This window comes from Bactrocera neohumeralis, chromosome 4, assembly GCF_024586455.1.
Source record: "Bactrocera neohumeralis isolate Rockhampton chromosome 4, APGP_CSIRO_Bneo_wtdbg2-racon-allhic-juicebox.fasta_v2, whole genome shotgun sequence".
In the NCBI taxonomy this organism is placed as follows: Eukaryota; Metazoa; Arthropoda; class Insecta; order Diptera; family Tephritidae; genus Bactrocera; species Bactrocera neohumeralis.
In genome coordinates, this window is record NC_065921.1 from 76,487,687 (window position 1) to 76,513,066 (window position 25,380).

At 31.4% G+C, this 25,380-nt stretch overlaps 1 protein-coding gene across 5 annotated transcripts in view; it reads right to left on the reverse strand.

Annotated features, from left to right (window-relative positions):
• Positions 1 to 25,380, reverse strand: part of LOC126755980 (general transcriptional corepressor trfA) — a 59,198-nt gene that overhangs the window by 20,748 nt on the left and 13,070 nt on the right. The window contains exons 1-2 of one of the 5 annotated variants that reach the window (XM_050468728.1): positions 24,262 to 24,717; positions 20,561 to 20,684 (exon numbers count right to left, since the gene is read on the reverse strand). The gene's annotated coding sequence lies outside the window, so the exon portion shown is untranslated. Of the gene's footprint in view, positions 1 to 3,556; positions 3,713 to 3,736; positions 3,966 to 3,991; positions 4,085 to 20,560; positions 20,685 to 24,261; positions 24,718 to 25,380 lie in introns of those variants that run through there. The other 4 variants (XM_050468729.1, XM_050468731.1, XM_050468730.1 and 1 more) reach the window with 4 other exon arrangements.

The following is a 25,380-nucleotide window of genomic DNA, read 5'->3' on the forward strand; positions in this document are numbered from 1 at the left end:
ATGGCATGAAAAGAAGTAAATTTTACACATAATTATACAATTAAAATCACTAATCATTAGTATATGGTAGACAATAATTAAGCTCGACCAATAAAGGTCAACAGACAAAAGTTGCTGCTTTGAATTGTTATGAAGAATAATCAATATTTTTAAATAATATAAAATTGTGTAACTATTTTTGTTAGAAAGCAAAAAGAAAACTAAAAAAAATTAAAAATAATCATGAGTATATTTCGAAAAATAAAAAAGATAATCATACAAGAACTTGATTTTGATCGTTCAATTTGTATGGCAGCTATATGCTATAGTTATCCGATCTGAACAATTTCTTCCTAGATTATACTGTTACTTTGGAGAATTATCCACACCAATTTTTGTGAAGATATCTTGTCAAATAAAAAAGTTTTTCATACAAGAACTTGATTTTGATCGTTCAATTTGTATGGCAGCTATATGCTATAGTTATTCAATCTGACCAATTTCTTCAGATATCGTTGAGCTGTCTCTTAAAGTAATATATACCAATTTTTTTCAATATATCTTGTTAAATAAAGGAGTTTTCTATAAAAGAACAAATTTCCGATCGTTCAGTTTGTATGGCAGCTATACGTTATGGTCGTCCGATATTGAAGAATTTCTCCAAATATCGTAGCGTTGTCTCTTAAAATAATTCACACCAATTTTGGTGAAGACATCTCTTCAAACAAAAAAGTTTTTCATATAAGACCTTGATTTGGTTCATTCAGTTTGTATGGCAGCTATACGCTATAGTGGTTCGATCTAAAGAATTTCTTCAGATATCGTAGCGTTGCCTATTAAAATAATACACACCAATTTTTGTGCAGATATCTTGTCAAATAAAAAAGTTTTTCATACAAGAATTTGTTTCCGATTGCTCAGTTTGTATGGCAGCTATACGCTATAGTGGTCCGATCTGAAGAATTTCTTCAGATATGGTATAGTTGCCTTGTTAAATAATACACACCAATTTTTGTGCAGATATCTTGTCAAATAAGAAAGTTTTTCATACAAGAACTTAATTCCGATCGTTCAGTTTGTATGACAACCATCCGCTATTGTACCTATTATCATATTTCTAAGTATGAGTAACGCGAAAAATATATTTGAAGAATCTGGTTGAAATAATTTTTTCAAAAATTTCCAACACTGATAATTTTTTTTTTCAAAACTAGGCGTGTTTGTAACCGACTTTGCAATACTTCATAGTATATCAACAATTCATTTAGATTAAATATTTTGTTCTAATGGCAACTCTCCTCAAATACTAAAATATAACAAAAATGCGCCAAATGCTTAAATTCGAAATCTTGAAATTGTATCGCAACTCAAATCAGTTCATTATTTTGATTTTTTTATATCATTTAAACTAGATTATTGAATTAACTAATTTTATAACCACTATTTAACAGAAAATATAACTTGATTTATGAAACTAAAAAAAAAACGCTACTTCAAATTGCTTCCATTTGAGTGCCACTTAGTTGAAGACTTTCTAATAAATAATAGAAATACGATGAGTATTTCCAGTATGCAAATAGCTAATCATCATATAATCAGTTAGCATATACATATATCACTCGGTTAATGGGGTTGAACCTGACATATTTATACATAAATCGTAATAAAATTCTTCAAAGAAAATTTTTCATTAACATAAATAATTCAATTCAAAAATAATGGGTCGCCAATTTGATTGCATGCTTACTCTCATGTACAATTAACCCTACAAAAACTGGTATAAATATAAGAGACTTTAAAATTATGGTGAGTAATTAGTTATTCGCCAAATTAGCAGGAAATATCAGTCTCCGTTAAGTCAAACATTTGAGAGTAGCGAATTAAAAAACAATTGGTATAATTAAATAATAAATGGAATAGAAAGTAATTATAGCACTTAAAAAAATCTGTCATAAGACTGTCAGTTTTTTAAATGATGGTTTTATAATTACTATTTAGAAAAAAATATGAAATAAAACTTAGTCTCATACTTATCCTGGACTATTCATTGAATTATTAGCAGTACTTTTAATTCAATAAGTCTTTGAGAGTAACGAATCGAACAATTAACTGGTATAAATACAATATATTGATATAATCAAAAAAGCAAGTAACTGGTATAAATAAAATAAACTGGTATAATTAAATTTGAGATACAATATTAAGCAGTCGCACTTACATAATGAGGTATAAAAATGCATTCATGTTACATTATGGTGTAACAATTAGTCTTACAGACTGTAAAATATGTTCTAATATAATCTATGAGGGTGACAAATCGAACAAGTAACTAGTAAATATTATAAACTGGCATAATGACACTAGAGATAAAGTGCCAAGTGGTTATATCACTTACTTAAACTGGTATAAACGTGCAAGTGTGTTAAATAATGGCATAACAATTAGTTTTACAGATTACAAAATATGTTATTAATTAATTTTTAAAAGTAGCGAAATGAAAAATTAACTGGTATAAATACAATAAACTGGTATTTTACTATTAGAAATAAAATACCAATCAATCGTACCACTCGCTTAATCTGGTATAAAAATGCAAGTCTTATAATTATAAAATATGATATAAAATAGCCTTTGAGAGTAGCAAATCGAACTAGCATAAACACAATTAAATGATAGAATTAAATAATTGATAAAATACCGAGTGGTAGAGCACTGACTTTAACTGAAATGATGTGAATTAGTCTTGCCAATTATGAAATATGCTTTAATATAATCTTTAAAAATAGTGCATAGAAAAAATAACTGGTATAATTCGAATTTCCACGCGCACGATTTGGTATAAAAATACAAGTTTTATGATATAAAATAATATATTCTTGCATAGTAGCGAATTGAACAAAATACTGGTATAAATACAATATGCTGGTATAAATAAAACAATAAATAACTTGAGTATAACGACAATAAAACGTTATACACTGGTATAAAAATAAAATTAACAATAAATAAGCACAATAAACTGTTAGACTTAAATTAAAGCGTTCAAGCGAACACAGCACTCGCATAAATCTTTGGGTATAAAAATCTAAAAAAAACTTATAAATAAAATTTAAAAATATAATGAGAGTAACTAATCAACAAAAGACTGGTATAAATAAACTGTTTTTTATAATAAGCGATCAAGCACTGGTATAATCTGTTAAAAAATAGAAATTTTACAATCACTGGTATAAGTACATTAAACTGTTAGACTTAAATTCAAGATATAATTCCAAGCGAACACAGCACTCGCATAAACTGGTATAAAAAATACAAGTCATTCAACTTATAAACGACAGCAACGAATCGAACAAAAAACTGGTATAAATAAAAAAATTGGTATAATGAGTGATATCTTAAATTGAGGTCTACTGGATAACTTTGTTGTTGCAAATTTTGCGACAACAGAGCAGAACTCAGGCATTAGGGGCTTGAGAAGCTAGAGAAGAAAATTTCTAATAAACTCAGACTACGGAAAAGGCATTTGGCGTTTTTCATATCTAAACATTTTGCAACAAAGTAATGGCTTTGTACTCACAATTATTTTTTCTTAACTTATTTTCAAGAATCAAGCAACCTTGAGCTTATTTGCAATTGGGCTGCCAGTTTTCGGCTACAATTAACACTGTTTATTTACGCGTTGTATAACTAACACGCATTTAGTGTATTATTCATAATATACATATATATTTTCATATATTTATTTGCATATATTTACTTATTTGCTCATTATTCACTACTTATCACTTGTGTTTACTTGGTAAGGCACGAAAAAACAAAAAAAAATTATACCAAATGCAATTTTTTTATTTTTTTTTTTAGTTTTTTATTATTTTTTGTTTATTATTGTAATTTTGTATAATTTTTTTTAGTTTTTTATTATTTTTAGTTTATTTTTTTTTAATATTTCAATCTTGTTTTATTTTTTCTTAGTTTTTACGCGCACATTCCGAACTGAATTTAAATGACTCACTCTTGAACAGCGTCTACGGCACACTAACTCACTGCCTTACTGACATATATCAAGCGCACCGCGAATAAATACAAAGCTTGCGCGCCATTCACGCCAAACAAACTGTACCTCGGCTATGAGTTGGCGCTGCTTGTGATGAGTGCGCGCTATACACTACATACATATGTATATACGTGTATGTGTGTTTAAATTTAGAGCTGGTTCCTTAACTGGCGCACACAGCTACAGCTCATGGCAGGCAAGTCACAGTTAGTTAGTTGTGGAGTGGCGAGTAGGCATGCTGCCAGGTAGGTAGGTAGGCCAACAGGCAGACAAACACAGCCTGTTGTGGGTTTGGCGCTGGTAATGAAAAAAAAAAAAAAAAAAACAACAATGCAACTGTGTTTAATAAATGCAATTGCACACTGCGCCAAGTCTGTCGCATTGTTGCAACTCCCACACACCCCGCAGCGTTTAGCACATTATTATCGCAGTAGCTGCAGACAGTGTGCGCTTAAAAACTATTGACTTATCACATGTTTACTTAAAGGTCTGTATTTTTTTTTTTCAAATATGTACTTATATGTTTGTATACTTAACAAATATAAGTAATCACTATAATTGGCTGTATATTTTGTCAAATGCGCATAAGTATTTAAGCCGTTTACCGTTTTTGTGTCCATTTATAAGTCAGACAATAGCTGGTTGTGGTCATTTTTCGTTGTTTGTTATTGTAGCGCAATGTAAGTTGGCATTAAAAATTGTTTAAATAGCAAATTAAAAGGCTTGTATCATGCACATGCATGTTTGTGCGTGTACGCGCAGCCTTTCGGTAAGCCAACAACACACGAATTGCTTTTGATGCAATGAAAGTCGCTCATACGCCGTGTAGCCTGTGCGAGCGCGGTGTATAGGCAGTCAGTGCGCGTGATTCAATTGCCTATTGTGTGCGTTTGTTTTTTGTTCATTCGTGGGTCATACGCATGCAAAGCAAGTCCGTGCATAGCCTTGCGTGATTTAATTTGCCAAATAGTTTTGATTAATTGCAAAAATTTGATTGAAGTGGAAACTGAGAAATAATATTTAAAGTACTTTTTTTTATTTTTCGTATTTTTTTAACAGCAAATGTTGAAAAAAAAATTTTTTTTTAAAAACACCAAAAATTTTTTTTATTTTTTAATGAACTAAAAAAATTAATAGTTTTAATTATAGTTTTAATCAATTAATTTAATTTAATTAATAGTTTTAATTTTTTTATTTAAAAAATAGTATTTGAAAAAAATATAATATTTAAAAAATCATATAAAAAAAATAATTTTAATTTTTTTTTAGTTATTTTTTAATATTTTTTTATTAGTTTTAAAAAAATAAAAGTTAAAAATTAATCTTTTAATTACTTTGAAAAAATTATATTAAGATTTAAACAAATTTTACTAAAAAAATAGTTAAAAAAAACAGTAAATTAAAAAAAAATAGTAAATTAAAATTTAGCAAATTTTTTTACTATTTGTTCCTCCCAAAAAACAACAAAAAGGTGCTGCCTTTGTAATAAATCAAATTAAGCGCGCGCAAAAATAAAGAATTAGCAACTAAATAATTAGAAAAAAAAGCAAATAAAAGTCGCAAAAAAAAGTATATTCAAACGCTTAACAACAATTCAAAGTTTTCAAGGTTAAGCCACACCGCACAAAAACACAATACAACTACCCCGCGCCGGCCCCGACCCGCCTTCTAAACCACTTTGCTCCAGTTATGAAAGAGTCTAAAGTCATTCGCTTGATTGGTATGTTGCCGCACGTCGGCAATTATCTATTTACCTGCTTCATGCTAACTTATGCGCACACACACACTCATAGTATTTGAAAAGACAGCGAAACGCACACGAATAACGACGTGGCCGCCTGGGAACGGCAATGACGCTGATTTACGCTCATTTCAAGTCAAGTAGAAATAAGTTGGAGCTATGCGAAGTATGCACAGACGCAAGCTTAACAATGCACACAGATTCATGCATACATATGTATGTATATGAAAGTATATAGTTATGTATGTATATATTATACTGCGTGCACATGTTTTGCCAAAAATAATAAAAAAAAACGGAAAGAATCTCAAAGTTGAGTTTTTTATGGAATTTGGAATAAAGAAACAAATTTCAAAACAGTAAAATTTTGTAATTAGAAAATTTTTGAAATTATTTTTTTTTTTAATTTAGTATTTTCTGAGGATTTTTTTGTTAAAAAGTTATTATAACTTTAGAAATATTTTAGAAACAAAAATTTATACAAAATTTTTGAAATAAATTTTTTTTTAATCGCAAAACTTAATATAAGTATTAGTATGAAAAAAATAAACTGTAGCATAATTTTAGAAATTAAATATTATTATTGTTTTTTATTTAATGAAGACATAAGTTTATTAAAAAAAATTCCAAATTATGAAATTTTTGTGTTTTTTTTATAAAACCATTTCTAAACACTTCGAAAATTTAATATGAGAATGTAGGAATTAAAAAAAAATATTTAAAAAACTTATGTTCAAAATAAATAATTTGTTTATTTTTATTTTTTTTTTTTGAAATAAATACTTTTGTTCAAACTCTTTATAATTTTTTTCATTATTTTTTTTTATTTTTTTTGAACAAATTGATTCAAAATAAATAAACTTTATAATTTTTATGTTAATATTTTTTATTTTCGAAAACAAATGATTTTGTTCAAAAACATAATTTTTTACATTATTTTTTATTTTTGAAACATTTTTCTTGTTCAAAAATTGTTTTTGTTGAAAAATTGTTTTTGTTTTTTAAGATTGACGTCCATACATATTATTTTCTTTTACATTTTTTTTTTTCAAAAAATTATTGTTTTCGAAATCAATATTGCCCAAAAATTTTTTCTTATTTGCTAAGATTGATGATCAGAAAAATCTATTTATTTCTTTATTTTTTTTTTCAAAAAGTTTTTTCAAAATTTTCACAATAACCCTGTGTTCTTAATTGTTAAATAAAATACATTTTCAAAATAAACATCTTATTTTTTAAAATTTTGTTAAAACATTTTTTAAATACTTCAGTATTAAATCTTTTAACTGAAAAATTATTAGATTTTTTAATAAATTTAAATAATTCGAGAAAAATATTAAAATATTAAAAGTATTATGCAAGTTTTGGATCAAAATTTTTTGAATACTTTATTATTCAGTTTGTTTGATTGAAATCTTATTAACTCGTTAAAAAGTAATATGAAAATTTTGAACAAAAAATTTTAAATGATTTTCACAGAAAATAATTTTTTTCATTTCGAATATTTTTTAATTCATTTTTTTCCAATAGCATATAATAAAACAATATTTTAAAATATTTTTTTAAATACTATGTTTGATGAACACAAAAATTGTATTTTTTATTTAAAATATTTTTTAACGATAACACTGTGTTTTCAATTCTTAAAAAAATAAATTTTCGAAATTAAAATCTTATTAAAATTTTATTAAAACATTTCTTAAATACTTCAGTATTAAATTTTTTTGATTGAGGAGTATTTACAACAAAATTATTATTAAAATTGTGGAATTAAATTAAATTTTCTAAATTTTAGTATTCTATTTTTGTGACATACAATAATTCGTACAAAACTTCATTGAAAATTTTCAATTAAAAATTTGCTATTTGGTTTTTATAAAATCTTATTTTTATTAATTAATTTATTAATAAAATTTTTTAATGCAAATATTTTTTAAAGCAAAAAAGTCTTATTTTTTATTTTAAAACTAAAATTTTGATAATATTTGTTACATTTTTGTGTATACAAAAAAATTTCAAAATTTTTATTGAAAATTAATAAATTTTAAAAATAATTTTTTAATAAAAATTTTGTTATTAATTTCATTATTAAATAATAAATAAATTCATATGATATGATAAAATTTTTAATAAAATTTAATATATATATACATACATATATAAAAAATACAAAACTTTTATGGAAAACTAAAAAATTGTACAAAAAAAATTTTAATAAAAATTTGTCTTAATTTCATTACTAAAATAATAAATAAAAGTAAAATTTTCATTAAAATCAATAAGAAATTTTTTATTCAAAATTTTCAATTTTTTTACGAATTACTTAAATTCCAAAAACTTTAATAAAAGTTATTAGATTTATTTTTAAATTTTTGCAATAAAAGTTCTCTTAAATAAAATTTTAGTTATTCATAAAATTTAAAAAATGAATTTGTGCGAAAAAGATATGCTCCAGTGAAATTTTAATAATTCATAAGAGCATAATTAAAAATAGGAACATATTTTAAATAAAAAGTTTTTGAAAATTTTACATTTTTTATATTAATTCAGTAATTAGTAACAAAATTAATAAAAAAAATGCGCAAAATATATAAATACAATATTAAAAAATAATTTTTTGAAAAGTATTTTTTGATATTATTTTAATTTTTTTGAATATTTTTTATAATTATTATTCTTTTTATTATTACAATTAATTTTAGTTTCTATTTTATTTTATTTTTTAATTACTAAAATTATTATTTTTAAATATTAAAATATAAATTTCTTATTTCAATCATTTTTCAAATAAAAAAATTTACAAATATTTGTGTACATATTTTGTTTTTGTTTTATTTGTTTTTTTTCATAATTTTTTTTTACTTTGTTTACTCAAAATTGTCCAAATAGAAAACACTTTAGCTACTTACTTACGTCAATGGTCAGCGCATTCCGCGACAAGCGCCATAGATAAGTAAATTCTCAATTGAAATTTAGCACATAGATAACGGTACAATTTACAAAAATACCCATAATACAATAAGTGTATCATAAAGTCTTACGTACCATAAATAGTCAGACATACATATACATACATATATCTATTTAGTTTAAAGGCAATAATTATTGTGGGGGACGGATATTTACGAGAACACGCGTCAGACTTGTGCAAACAATAAAGCTCCTCTTCTCCAATAATTCAATATTTGCCGAAGACAGCGGAGTAATGGCGAACAGACCATTTGTCTTTCACCTAAGCGCCACACCACAGTTATGACCGTTATTAAAACTGCTTAATGGCAATAATTTGTTTGCGTTTTGGCCGTTATTTACCAGCTTAAGCTTTTCTCTGCGTCTGTTAGGCGCTTCTTTTGTGCCAGCGCTGCGTCGATTATAAAATGTAATAACATTCAACTATTTATGAACGCGATTTGTGGGTGCGAAAGTTAATGAGAAAGTTAAAAACAGAATGCACTTAAGCGACTGCGCCTTTAATTGTTGGCACACAATAGACTTGTTTCACATTATAATTATTTTTCGTGTTTTTTTAGATTTTAAGCCAACACTTTGTATACTTAATATCAGATAATTAAAATCTCATTTCATACTTTCGTTAATTCATGGCGAGTCACAACGGACCAAAACGAATTACCTAAGTGAAATCAAATTAGTATAATTAATTTGAACTATTTTTGTATATAAATATATGTAAATTGTGTGAAAGTGATTTTTTAATTGTCCGTAAAAAAAATTGAAAAATATTAACCCTTCTGTACAAGTAATTTGATTTGCTGCTCGTGCGAAAAAATCATTAAAATTATTGCAAAAGAAGATGAGCGATTAAAATCATGGAGGAGAGCATGCTTGAGTTTTCAAAAGCAGAAATATTTAATAATTATTTTTTTCAGGCATGTTTAAACGGCAAATTTTAACCCTTGAATGTCCAACTTGGTTATTTTTTGTAATTTTCTTTAGAATTTTTTCGTAAGGGAAAACTCGTTTTAATAAATTGTAGCCTCTCAAAGTAATGGCAATAGTACGTCGTACTAAAATATATTGTGGTGTAAACTTAGGGTTAAAATATAAATATAAATAATATATATGCATAATTTAGGGTTAAAATTGCCTTTCACAAATTTTAATATATTTCAAAGATGTTCCTCGAATATTTTAGCTCACGCTTTTAACCCTTCAAAACTGAGGGAAAAGTCGAATACCCTATAAAATATGTGTGTCTATATTAGAGTCGGTCAATTTTTTTTCTAGAAAATCGCGTATGAAGCAAATATTCTACAGGTCATACTGAACAACTTTGCCTTAGAGACTATGGGGCTAAAACTCCATGAATCATTCTGAATAACTTTGCCTTAGAGACTATGGAGTTAAAACCGATTTCGAGTCAGGAAATTTTAAGGCGAAGTTTAAAAAATCTCAATAATTGGTGGTATAGAAGATATGTGATATAGTTGACCGATCTAGCCGATTCCGACATATCAATATGCATAAGCAATATACTATAAAAATGCACCTACTTATTAGCTTTCATTCGTATATCTCAAAAACAGAAGAAAAGTCTTTGTAATCCCCAAAAAACTTAACCTTAAAAATCGCTGGCTTGAAACCGGTTTTAGAACAATAGTCTCTTAGGCAAATTTTTGCAGAATGATCCTTAGAACATTTCCCGCATATGTGGGTTTCCGTTTGCTTTGGGTTCTTATAAATTGACCCGCTCTAATGTATATTTAAATGATCAGCGTGACGAGCTGAGTTCGTCTGCCCTTCGGACGTCAGTTTTTGAGATATGACTCAGAAATTTTGCACATGTTCCTTTCCTTCTAAGTAGTTGATAATTTTTGGAAACCGCTAATATCGGACAACTATATCTTATAGCTGCCATACAAACTGAACAATCAAAATAAAGTTCTTGTATGAAAAACTTTTTTATTTAACGAGATATCTTCACGAAATTTGGCACGGATTACTTTCTAAAGCAATGGTTTCTACTCCGAAGCAATTTTTTATATCAGAACACTATATCATATAGCCGCCATACAAACTGAACTATCAAAATGAAGTTCTTGTATGAAAAACTTTTTTATTTAACGAGATATCTTCATGAAATTTGGCATGGATTACTTTCTAAAACAATGGTTTCTACTCCGAAGAAATTTTTTATATCAGAACACTATATCATATAGCCGCCATACAAACTAAACAATCAAAATGAAGTTTTTTGTATGAAAAACTTTTTATTTACCGAGATATCTTCACGAAATTTGGCACGGATTACTTTCTAAAGCAATGGTTTCTACTCCGAAGCAATTTTTTATATCAGAACACTATATCATATAGCCGCCATACAAACTGAACAATCAAAATGAAGTTCTTGTATGAAAAACTTTTTTATTTAACGAGATATCTTCACGAAATTTGGCATGGATTACTTTCTAAAGCAATGGTTTCTACTCCGAAGCAATTTTTTATATCAGAACACTATATCATATACCTGCCATACAAACTGAACAATCAAAATAAAGTTCTTGTAAGAAAAACTTTTTTATTTGACGAGATATCTTCATGAAATTTGGCATGGATTATTTTCTAAAACAATGGTTTCTACTCCGAAGAAATTTTTTATATCAGAACACTATATCATATACCTGCCATACAAACTGAACAATCAAAATAAAGTTCTTGTAAGAAAAACTTTTTTATGTAAAGAGATATCTTCACGAAATTTAGCACGAAATTATTGCGCAAGCCAACACTACGCTATTTGAAAAAATTTTCCAAATCGGACAATTATATCACATAGCTGTCATACAAACTGAACTATCAACCATCGAAGTTCCAGTTTTTTCTTGCTTTCTGTGTATTTAAAACAATATACATACATACTTGTTTGCACAACCCAGTTCTGTAATTAAAAAAATATATATATTTACATAACATATACACCACATTGTTCGTTATTTTTAGCATGCACTGTTAACTTTCTTTAAAGCTGCAGTAAACACATTTCAACAATTAAACGCATTTATTTCAAATAGCTCGAAAATATGGATGTTTTTGTGGCAGATAAGTGGCGAAATGGTTATCGCACAAACTGCCAGTTGAATAACCCTTTCTTATTGTTTGTTGTATTCACAATTTTTTGCTATTTTTACGCACAACTGTTTGCTACTTTAAGCCAACGCTTCTGCGCTAAAACATCTTTTAATTGGCGAAACAAATGAGTTGTGAAATATATTTAACAAAAATGCAGGGAAAACAATATTTTCTATTTTTTGTAAATATTTTTAAAATTATTTAATAACTATAAGTAAAAAATTCCCAACATGCCTTAGAGAGCTTTAGTTGTTCAGTTCTCGTTTATCAAAATGTCTGTCAAACAAATTAAATAAGCGCTGACTTATGTGGCTTTTAAACCCGTTAAACCGTTGGAGCGCTATTTTTTTACTAAAATTGGCGTCGCCAGAATTTGGCTTTTTAACTGGTATTACAATAAACATAATTATAAGAGTCTCCGTCATACCTGAAACCTATATGCCCAGATCAAATAGTATAAATATCTTTATAATGTCATAAACCAGCGCAGTGATTGCCAAATAGATGGGCAAGCTTTCACTTATATTTATTTTAGACTGTCAAGGCATATATGTTACTTTTAAGTATCTAAGTATGTTCTTATCTTTGCGATTTTTTTTAAATTGCATTATAAAGTATGGAAATCAATGCAGGAGATCAAATATTGACTTTTAGATAAACACCAAATATTTTATAGCGGAATAATTTAAAATTGTGGCAAAAAGAAAAATATGCGAAAGTCATTTGCAAAACCAACATCATTAAGTGATAAAAAAAATGTTCACACATCAAATTGTAATGAGATTGTTATCATTGCTTTGTTGTTTACACTAGATATCAATGATTAGCAAAATATTGTGTCACATTTTATAACGATGCAGACTGTTACGGTGCCGGCGAAGACAGAAATTGGCAGTATTTTTTCGTATGAGTATACTCTCTATTATACTCCTACTGCTATGAGTGAAAACTAGTAAGACTTTGTTCATAATTTTAAAATTCTTAATTTATTCTTCAAAATCTATGTCGTCCCCTCAAAGTAATCCCTTGGTCTACAATACACTTGTGCCAACTTTTTTCCAATCCTCGAAACAGATGTTAAAGTCAATTTCGGACCGACGTATGGAACGACTTCGCGCATTTTACGAGATCTTAAATTGAAAGCGTACAAAATACAGCTTGTGCAAGAACTGATGCCGCTCGACCTTCCCAAGCGACATCGCTTCGCTCTATGGACTCTTGAAAAGTTCCAAGAAGATCCGACATTTTCGAGCCAAAGTTTGTTCAGCGATGAGGCCCATTTCTGGCTCAATGGGTAGGTAAACGAGCAAAATCGCCGCATTTGGGACGAAGAACAAACTGAAGAGATTCAAGAGGAGCCATTTCGTTCAGAAAACACAATGGTTTGGTGTGATTTGTGAGCCCGTAGAACAATCGGTCCGTATTTCTTCAGAAATTATGCCGGTGAGATCGTTACTGTAATGGCGACCGTTATTGTGCCATGATAACCGGCTATTTCATGCCTGAAACTGAAGCTCTTCATATTGGCGATATTTGGTGTCAACACGATGGCGCCACTTTCCACACATTGCATCAATCAATGGATTTATTGAGAGAAGATTTCGGTGAGCAGATAATTTCACATTTTGGTTCAGTCGATTGGCCACCAAAATAGTGTGATATCACACAGGAAAAAGTCTAATCCTGAGGGGGGAAATGTAAAATTTAAAGTATATGCGGACAATCCCACTTCGATTCAGATCTTGAAGCAAAACATCACGCGTGTCATTCGCCAGTTACCAGTCGAAACGATTGAACGAGTCATCGAAAATTGGACTCAACGGATGGAACATCTAAAACGTAGTCACGGTCAGCACTTGAAATGGGTAATCTTCAAAAAACAAAAGTATCAAATAATGTTCTTTCGAATGATAATAAACATTCATCATTAAATTTGAAGTTTCTGTGTTTTTTCTATAAAAAAGTAAAGAACCTCGAGATAGATCACCCTTTACAATTTATTTCGATTATAACCAATAATTATCGAACTGAGAATTTCACAGCACAGAGGTCTCAAGCATCTCGTTTAAGGGATACTGAACATACTCTCTCTTTTTTCTAGCTTTTTTAAAGAGCCAGAGGTAGACTTATGTTTATTTTTTTACCCAAAGAGCAAAGTTATTTTTGTTTAGTCTTATTTATGACTATCTACAAAAGTTCTATAAAATCTAAGTCTAATAAAATCTATGAGTTGATGCAAAACTCTTCTCGAAAATGCAGAGAATTTATTTAACTTGTCTTAAAACCCATTTTTTTTTTCATTCTTGAACATTCAGCTAACCAACCTTGGTAACAAAATTGGGCCATAGACTGTTCACAACGTTCAAACGGCTCAAGAGATTAGGTTAGGTTAGGTTAAGTTAAGATGTCGATCCTAACAGGAATCCTACATGGATCTTACATGGACAGCTTAGAACGTTGGTCCGTTGTGGAACTTAAAACTCTTATATAATAGATCTTAAGACCCTCACAAGTCGACAAAGCGCTTTAGATCTGTCATAAATTTGTTGAGACGAGTGTAGAGTATCCAACGTTTCTTTTTAATTTTACAAACTTCGTGTCAAACTTATGTGATAAGGGGGGTTCAGTGTATAAAAAGTAATGATATATTCTAAAAATAGTTCACCACATGCTCCAAGCGCATATTTTTCCAATTTTAGTGCGTATATTTATTAATAATTTTCGCTTCCACACACAGTCGTTGGCATTTATGGCATAATAATGATCAACTCATGACCAGCGCCAAAGCAGCTTGACGCCAAAGAGCGGCGTATAGGAGGAAGTACGAGGTTCAAAGTACCCAGAGGAAAAAGCACAAACGTTATGTATGAATGTAGTGTGTGAGAGAAAACCATAAACTGACATAAGCGGCATATTAAAATCGAAACAATAAAACAAAATAATAATAACAACAACACGGCGGCTGCAAGCTGTAGTAGATAAGACACCACAAGCGACGATAGCAAAGCCAGAAATCAAAGAAATGGAAATTTGAGTTGCAAGCATAAACACACACATATAGGGTATATGTTTTATGTGGATAATACTTATTAAATATTGCTGTTGAAATTTAGCCGTTACTCGCTTATAAGACACCCTCAAACTGTTCACAGGGTGTCTGTGTGTGAAACCTTAAGCTGGCTTAGAGTTCAAACGAAGCTCTAACGGAGTGGCGACGGCATAAGTTAATAATTAAATGAAGTTCAATGACGTTTAACCGCTATATCAACGTTGTATTTGCATGTGTGTGTGTGCGTTTTTATTTCACACATTTAAGTGAATTAATTAAAAACCACAGCTTTACCGGTTGCATGTTCAAAACAAAAAGAGCGTCACAAATCGAAAGTATTTACACGCACTTCCCTTTCAAGCTTTTTCTCTGTGTGAGGGAGAAAAAATGCAAATGACAGACGACAAATCGGTAAAAGTCATATTAGTCGAATTTATTGCATTTCAATTATGCTTTTTTATTAATTTTTTATTTTATGCATCTCATTATTGGACTTTTACTTTCTCAGTAATAGAAATTATGCAGGGAATTTGAAATAGATTTTCAATACTTTTTACTTTTACTTTATTATTTATTGCCAATATTTTCAAAAGTGACATAAGAAACGGTTGCACCGAAGCTATAATACGCTTGACTAGTACAAAAGATTCCTTATATAACTTCGTTGTTACCGGACAGTTTGTATGGCAGCTATATGTTATAGTGATTCGATCTGAACAATTTTTTCAGAGATAGTACCGCTGTTTTGGACAATATTCAGTGTCAAATTTCGTAAAGATATCTTCTTAAATGAAAAAGTTTTCCATACTAACACTTGTTTCCGATCGTTCAGTTTGTATGACAGCTATATGCTATAGTGGTCCGATCACAACGATTCCTTCGAAGATTACACTGATGTCTTAGACAATAATCCGTGCCAAATTTCTTAGACATTGTCCTCAACTGAACAAGTTGTTCATACAAGCATTTGTTTGCGATCGTTCAGTTTGTATGGCAGCTATATGTTATAGTGGTCCGATCACAGCAATTTCCTCGGAGATTACATTAATATCTTTGACAGTAACCCACGTCAATTTTCCTTAAGATATCTCGTCAAATAAAAGAGTTTTCTATACAAACACTTCATACCGATCGTTCAGTTCGTATGGCAGCTATACGCTATAGTGGTCCGATCACAACAGTTTCTTGGGATATTACACTAATGTCTTCGACAGTAGCCCATGTCAATATTCGTGAAGAACTCTCTTCAAATGAAAAAGTTTTCCATACAAACACTTGTTTCCGATCGTTCAGTTCGTAAGGCAGCTATATGCTATAGTGATCCTATATCGGCGATTCCCAAGAATTAGCAGCTTCTTGAAACGAAAAGGACGTGTGCAAAATTTCATATGGATATCTCAAAAACGGGGGGACTAGTCTCTCTTTCGACAGGCAAAGATCAAGTTCTATGAGTCTCTCATCATCCCCGTCCGACTATTTGGTGCCGAGGCATAGACGATCACAACATCTGAAAAGTCGACGTTACGTGTTTTCGAGAAAAAGGTTCTACGGAAAATTTATGGCCCTTTACGCATTGGCAACAGCGAATACCGCAGTCGATGTAACGATGAGCTGTACGAGATATAAGACGACATTGACATAGTTCAGCGAATTAAAAGACAGCGTGGTCGCGTCGTCCGAATGGATGAAAACTCTGAGAGAATTCATCGCGGTAGCCGCCGGGGAAAGCAGGGGAAGACCCCCACTCCGTTGCAAGGACCAGGTGGAGACGGACCTCGCTTGGAGTGTCCAAAGCAGAAGGAAGAACGACTGACACGCTGTTGCCTAAGTCAATATAAGTTGATAAAGACACCTTGAATGATCAATACAGTCGAGACAAAATTGCAATAAAATATAAATATATACCCTAGGTAAAATAAGATTTTCCAAAATATATACAAATATAAACCTTAATCTAAAACGTGTTACGCTATTTTCATATAATATCAGTAATTTTTCACAGTGAAAACGTTCTTAAGTTGTCCGAAATATCGGACGAACATCATGAAACAAAAGACTGAAGTCAAAGCACTACCCTCTAAAAAAAAGAAAAGAGGGCTAGGAGAACGGTGTAGCAAGGTGACTAGACAGGATATCTCCTGTTAAATGTAAGTAAACAGTTAGTAGACTCAAGTCTAGACACATATGTATGTCACTGTTTACTAACATGGTTTAGAAGTTGAAGACCCATATGGGATCACAAGTGCCACGTTGGATCAAGTAGACAATTCGTAAATAAAGTTCTACCACGACACAATTTTCAGGACCACAATGAGAGACCCATCAAAAGTTCAGCTATGGTTCAAAATCATGAACGAAGACAAAAACCGATGAAATAACACTTGGGTTTTTTGAAAATTCTGCAGAAGACTACGATACACTCTAGAATGTGGGCAGTGTCAAAAAAATTATAAGATAGCATGATAAGTTACACTAATTTTATGGATAATTGAGCTATAGTACGAAGAATTGTCCTATACATAGAAGTAAGCCCTTCAAACAACAAGAGATCCATCCCAATACCAGCTATGATTCAAAATCAGGAGCGAAGGTAACAACCAATGAAATGACACTTATGTTATTTGAAATTTCTGTAGAAGACTTGTGGTATTAGAATGTTGACAAGGCGTAAAAATCTCTAAGAAGGGATGATAAAATATACCAACTTTATGACTAACTGAACTATAGTACTTAGAATTAGAACACATCGACTATACTCACGAAGAATTATCGTATACATAGAAGTAGGCCCCTTCAGCTCTGAAATAAACATATTCAAAGTGGTATTCTTCTTGTTTTATTGACCTGAACACCACTTTCCACGGTTGTAGTGTGGTATTAGCTAATGGTAATATGGGAAGTGTGGGATCTCTAATGTATTTGAAGTGGAAAAAGAGGCTTTATAATACTTGTTATATTGAACTCATCTAAATTTTGGTTAAGTTGAGTTGTGAACTGGTCTATAGTATAATGACTTAAAAGAAAAGAGCACAAACCAGGTTAGAGTAATACGGAGCTTTGCTAACAAATCAATTATTACAAATACGAGTACCTTACAGTTCAATGGGAGGTCTGTAACCACAGTAACGATAACTAGATGAGAGTATTGTTCTTTAAAGGTAATTTATAGCTTTCACATATGAATCTCATTCTTTAGAAAGCAGAAAAAAAGGCCGCTGGCGACCTCTCACTAGACGAATTTGAATCTAAGCTGGATGATTGAAATATAAAAGTAACTCAGGGGCACTCCGGTGTGAGTGTCATTCATAAGAAAGTCGATAAAGCATCTAGTGATGTTTTTTCACTACTTGAACAGATGTAAACTGAACTAAATATAAGGTTCGATGTAAGAAACTTGCTCGAAGAAAACTGTGACAATTGAAATGCTGTTTGCTCTTATAAGATAATGTCGACAATAATGGAAGGACCGATAAGTTAGCGGGGAGAGTTGATAGTTTAAATAAATTTGTGGTATCGTAAGAGTGAGGAAATTGTGAATATCGCCAGCAACATTGTTTCATGATTTTTCTTTGTAAATATTACGCGTTCTGTTTCAATATTAGGCGGCGCTGAGTCAAGTGCCGTTCTCGCTAAACTGATTAGAAACGTCATTATATTTTATAATTACTGCTGTACATATAACATACGCGCATATACATATATAAAAACCTCGAACCAACTCATGCAGCTTGCCATTTTCGAGACGCCCTACGCGCCTACGGCTATGCAAATTTCAAGTGTCCCCAAATACAACTTTTGTTATTATAATTATTTATATTTCATTTTCAATTGTTAGCTCATTTAACAACGTTAATGAGAGACTGCCCAATTTTGTTGTTGGTGTTGTTAATTTGCAGGTTTTCAATACGCTTTTTCTATTCTTCCAACACATTTCCTTTCATATTTGCTCTACTTATTGAAATTGACTTCGTATTTGCTTGGCGCTAATGAGTTCGAATTGTGCAATGAGTTTGTTGTAAGCACAAAAACAACAAACGAAAAATAATTATTTTTCTGAATTAGTCCGTTGAAATTTCATTAGGTCGCAAAAAGTGCCGCTAAGCTGTGCAAACTGGTCTGAAAATAAAATATATGTATATACTTATGTATATTGTATATAATATATGTGTAGATATGTGAAGTCTTTTCTACTGGCTGTCGAAAGATAAGCGAGATATGAGTACCGGCTCTCATCGTTGGCGAGTTATCAGCAGAAAGCGTAAATAAATTTGAGTAGTTTTACATAGAAATTGAAGCGTTAAGCAAACTTGCAACGGAAATTCGCTTGTGATTGCAACAAAATTGAGCAGCAAACCTTCGAGAATATTCACAATTCAGTAGAAAATAATATATATAATTATACATAACGGGTGATCCAAGTATAGGTACTTCTTTCAATAGCCCTTTTTTGAGCGGTCGCACTTGAGTCGTGTCAACATAGAGAGTTCACACGACGACCGTAGAAAGTCGATTCGGCGCCGTTCGCAGCCTCTCGGACTGACGTATGAAACGACTTGGCGCATTTCACATCGATATCTGAAAAGCGTATAAGACACAGCTTGTGCAGGAACTGAAGCTGCTCGACCTTCCCAGCGATATCGCTTCGCTTCCATGGGCTCTTGAAAAGTTCCAAGACGATCCTATGTTTTTGAGCCAAACTTTGTTCAGCGATGAGGCCTGTTTCTACCGCATTGGATATACATATAAACAAGCAAACTTGCCCGTTTTGGGACGAAGAGCAACCTGAAAGAATTCAAGAGTTGCCATTTTACACAGAAAAAGCAACGGTTTGGTGTAGTTTCTTAGCCGGTGGAGGCATCAGTCCACATTTCTTCAAAAATTATGCCGCTGAGAACGTAACTGTCCATAGCGACAGTTATCGCGCCATGATAACCGACTATTTGATGGCTGAAATTACAGCTCGTCATCTCGGCGACATTTGGTTTCAACAAGATGGCGCCACTTCCCACACATCGCATCAATCAATAGATTTATTGAGAGAACACTTTGGTGAGCAGATAATTTCACGTGTTTGGCCGCTCAATTGGCCCTCAAGATCGTGTGATATCACATCGTTAGTCTTTTTTCTATGGGGATATATAAAGTCTAAAGTCTTTGCGGACAATCCCGCTTCGATTTAGGCCTTAGAACAAAACATCACGCGTGACATTCGCAAGTTACCTGTCAAAATGCTCTAAGGAGTCATCGAAAATTGGACTTAACGGATGGACCAACTGAGACGTAGCCGCGGCCAACATTTTAAAGAGATAATCTTCAAAAAATATATGCCAGAGAATGTTCTTTCGAATGATAATAAACATTCTCGATTAAATTTGAAGTTTCTGCGTTTTTCTTTAAAAAAAGAAGGGAACCTCGAAATGGATGACCTAAAGAGAGATAGCAAAAAGTTTATATTTAAAAATTTGAATGGTGGCTAAGAGAACTATAACAAGGGATAATTTTTTAGAGACCGTATCAAGAAAAAGATGATCTGATCTTTAGTAATTTCTCTTCTTAAAGCTAAAGAATCATAATCATATTTATATAACAAAAAATATTATTTCTAACCCCTAAAGTCTATATTAAATGTTAAAGTATTTGACAAACTTACCGTATCTTAATCAAACGATTGATTAGTTATCCAGTTATAACTGCTTCCTTTTGAAAGAAATTTCGTTGTTGTTTTCAACGCCGCTTATGTTGATATTCAGTTGTTCCACGCGCAAATTTGTTCACTGTAATTAAAATTTGGAACAATTAGCCGTTTGTTTATTGAAGATGAACTAATTAAGCGAACTTAACGTCAACGGGATATTACTTTCATTTTTGTGTTAAATTCTCAACACAGTATAAAGAAACACAGAATATAAGACACAAGAAACAAAATCAACAGCGAGGGAAACAAACTCAACACCAAGAGCAGCAGAAATGGGCACAAGTGCGAAAAAGAAAACAAAAAAAAAAAAACAAGATAAAAATAGAAACAAAATTAATTTACGGAGACATGAATACCACACAGAATTTAACTGTAAACGGAAGTTAAAATGGCTGAGAATGGGGAATGAAAAAACAAAAATATGAGAAACAATATAACAAAAAGCGCAAACTGAAGCTTAATGAAAAACGTGTGAGCTTAAAATTAAAAAAAAAAAATTTAAATGAAAGAAAACAGATAAATTAACAGCACATGCGCACTATTAGCGTCTGTCATATTTTTAAGGTTATGTAAAGCGTAGAAAAAAAAGAAAACCAAAATATTGTAAGAAGTTTTGCTGTTATTTTTCATGTTTTTCTGATACTATAACAACCAGGTCTAATTTTTAATATAAAACGATCGATAAGTTCAAATAGTGTTTGAATCAGATCATAACCTAAAAAAACTAAAAAATATTTAGAATGATATTGCGTATATCGAACCGTTAAAAATAGCTGAAGATTATATTTTAGTTGCCGCATTTAAAGTATTTTCTCAGTTCATTCGTTAATACATCACTTCATACTTATCTTCCACACTTCGTAACCCCTTTTTTCCAAAAACCTAGTTATAAAATTTTTCACATAAATATTGAGGTTACGTGAAAAAAAGTTTATATAAAAAGTTAAAGATCTTTTTATGACCTACAACATTTCCATACAACTTTTTTCTATAAAGCTCCTAATTTTTTGTCGAAAATCGAAATAAACCGTTTTTAACTCTTAAAAAGGATGTAGCCATATGTAGAAGTAATGGAAAGTTCTCTAAGCTCCATTCACTTTGGAGTGGCCAGAAACGATTATTTTACATATGGCTCAAGCAGCTCACTTCTTTTGGTCTTAGACCAAGTATACTCTGAGTAGCCAAAAAACATCTGATTGAAGGCGAGCTAAAGTTAGAAGACGAAATATTCCTCCTCAGGATTATGTGCCACGTATAAACCAACCCCAATGAAAAGTCGGCTATAACTGCGTAAACGATGCCTACGCCAATAAAGAGAGAACTCTTAAAAGTTCAACACCACCCATCCACTACCTTTTCCTGACCTCAAATCGCCCGTAAATTATTTTCCTTTTATTTTTGTTATTTTGTCTTTCATGTCCGATAGGTTTCATCCCACTATAATTTTTTTGCTTTCAAAATTTATCTACCCTGATCTATATATAGTAATTTTCAATGAGAGTAAAGGTGTTCGGAAATCTTAAAGCAAATGTCGTATATACCGCTACGTATACTTCTCAATGCTACGAGAAAGTTCGATTTGCGGAAAATCTCAAGTTCTTTTGAGTCCATAAACTTATATAATAGATGCTACTGAAAAATCTATAAACTCTAACAAATTTTGAAAGGCAGCTGTAATAGACTTACTTCAATTAGAAACAAATGACAGAATTATGAAATATTAAGATTCCACATTGGTCTCTGACATAGAAGTCAAAACTGATCGATAGCAAAATATTAAATGAGATTAAGTGGGTAATTGGCTGGTTGGAAAGGGAGGCGAAGGAACTTCATACCAAAGGCGGCCGTACTTAGGCCATAAATAGGCGCATTGTGCTCCCAATTTGTAACCAAATTAAACCTTTACCAGCAACTCAATGGATTTGCTAAAATACGTAAATATTTTTCATACCACCTGCCCAATTTCTCTTAACTTGGAGCATTCCGTTTCATTCGGCTGAAGGCAGAACATTAGAACATAGTATGTTTCAACGTCTCAACATCTTTCTCGAATGGTCAACATTCCGCCGAAACTACTTTTTCAGTTTTCTGAAGGTGGGATCTGATGACGACCCTTACAATATTACTAAGTACCCTTTCGTCTGGAAGCTTTTTGGTCATTTCACGAACAACACTACCCCAAAGTGACTTTATAATATTGAATGATGAAAATAAAAACATAGACAGTTTTTAATAAGAAAAATTTTGTTGCCAAAGGATCTAGTTGAGCTTCGAAATATGAAACAACTGCTGTCTAATGTTTTTTCAATCCATTATAAACATAAACAGTAAAAAACAAAGAGCAGCAGCTACTTTAAACTACAAGACAGACAGGATGTTGCGCTGAAAATAAAGTGTCCGTCAGTCAGATTAGGTATGGGTCTTAGGCTGATCTACGGTAAAAAGATCACACTTGGAGAGCTAAATATAAACACTCAAACATCCAAAAACTGCCTTGAACTGATCACAAGTCTATTCCTTCTAATTCAGTTAGTTCGAGCCTATCACAAATATATTATTTCCATTCTAGTAAGTTCGCCATTAGTTCTTTACTGGTTAAGGTATAATATCATAGGTGTTCTAGGTTATCGTATATGATCCCAGGTGTTGCAGACTCATTACTCACAAACGCTGAATAATTGATAACTATTTAGCACACGAAACTATATAGCAACCTATGGACGTCCTTTGTACAGTGCCACATGAAAACTCACCACCTAACGAGGTAAGGCGAACTTAGGTAAAGGCGCGAAACTCTATAGATATTTTGCTATGTAGATGGTGCTCAAAGGAACTTGCGACGGCACGGGTATTAAAACTTGGCCAAAACTTGAAATAATTACGCGAGCGCCGATCATTCAGTAGCAAATCTGAAGAAAACGTTGATTTTTTCACCGTTTTATGATATAAATTCCTTGAGTGCTTTTCCTCTTCACATCAGACTGTGTCTGGTTAATATAAGAGACACTTCAGTTTTGCACAATTTATAACTAACTGTATTAATTAATTATATCAATAGTACTAGTAGTCATTGTCTGACTTATTATAGACAATGCTGCATTATATCAGAACATATAGCAAAATAATTGATAAGCTGATAAGCCAAGCATTTGCAAAAAGCAATAAAAAAACCAACTTATGCCGAGTTCACACCTCAGGGTAGAAAAATAGAAAGCAATAATATCAATATTGCGTGCGAAGCATAAGTAATGCTGGAATTTAATGAAAGGAAATGAAAATGGACGTGCAAATGACAGTCAAACGTCGCCCGCGTGCCACAGGACGTATGAGTGACGCGCCACTGCCATTGATGGGCAACGCGCGCCACCCAAGCCGCGTGGGTGTTGCAGTTGGGCGCAGTAATGGTGGGTGTAACAAAGACGGGCGAGCGCTTGGTTGCTTGGCGCTTTGTTTGGAAAAGCGGCGGAAAGAATTATGTTTATTAAAATTTCTTTTTGTGCTAAATTTATTTGCTAACGCTTTAAGGGTTTATGTTGCGGTTTGCATGCATGCATGTAATTATTTATACATATTTTCAATTTATGATGTGGCAGGCATACAAATAACATACATATTTTTTTAGTTAACAAATAAGCATAAAATTGTTTTTCACTAACAATTTGGTCGCTGGTGTGGACGCAGACGTCTGCCGCTGCTTACAATGACGCACAAAATGCCGTTAAAATGTGCAAAGTTTTAGGAAAAACACTTGTTTTTGCTGCACTTTTGTTTATAACTGTTTAGTTGTGCTTAAAAATAGTTTTGTTCTTTTTTTTAATTTTTTGAAATTTATTTTTTTTTTATTTTTTTTAAATTATTGTTTTTTGATTTTTTTTATTTTCTTTTGTTTGTTTTGAATACTTTTTTTTGAAGTTCTTTTATTTTAAATTAAAAAAAAAAAAATTTCAGTTTTTTTTTCAATTTTTATTTATTTTCCTTTTCTCAAATATCGCTTTTGTCAAATTATGCCGTTTTTCGCTTTCAGTTAAATTTCGCTCAATTCCTCACTTCCACATTCCACGTCACAGCAAATAAAATTTCGACAAGCGTCGCGGCGCACAGCTGAGAGCTAACTGAAATTTCGTTAAACGAAAAGCGGTTAGACTAAAACACAGTAGACTGGCTAACGCGCAGCGCTAACTGCGGCAGTAAGAAGCACACACACACATACACACCCAGCGAAGAAACAGGGAGACGAAATTGAAATTGAAGTGAGTGAAAAAAGTCGCTTGAAAATTTCGCGCACACATGACTACGCTTAATCACAGGAAAGAGCGCAGGCACATATGTATGTATGTATAATATGAGTATATATGTACATATGTATGTATATACATATATAGTATATGAATATATACGTGTGTACTTGTACCTTCCATGTGTGTGTTTGTAGTTGTAGTAAACGTCAAATTGTTAGTGGTATTTTGCCAATAGGTAACAACCTACAAATATATACATACATATACATATGTACGTATGTATATATGGCGCAAATATTGGTAATATAAATATGTATATGTATACCAAATACAATAACAACTATAAAAGCCTGCGATAACAACACGCTGACGCTCGGCGATCGAACAAAAGCAACAACAAAGGCATAGCGTTTGATAAACACGGCGAAAACCCGCAAAGCACACACATATACAAGCGCATACAAGCATATAAACGCATATACATACATGCACACACATTGGCGCGCAGCATAACAAAGTCAGTCGGCAATAACTTTG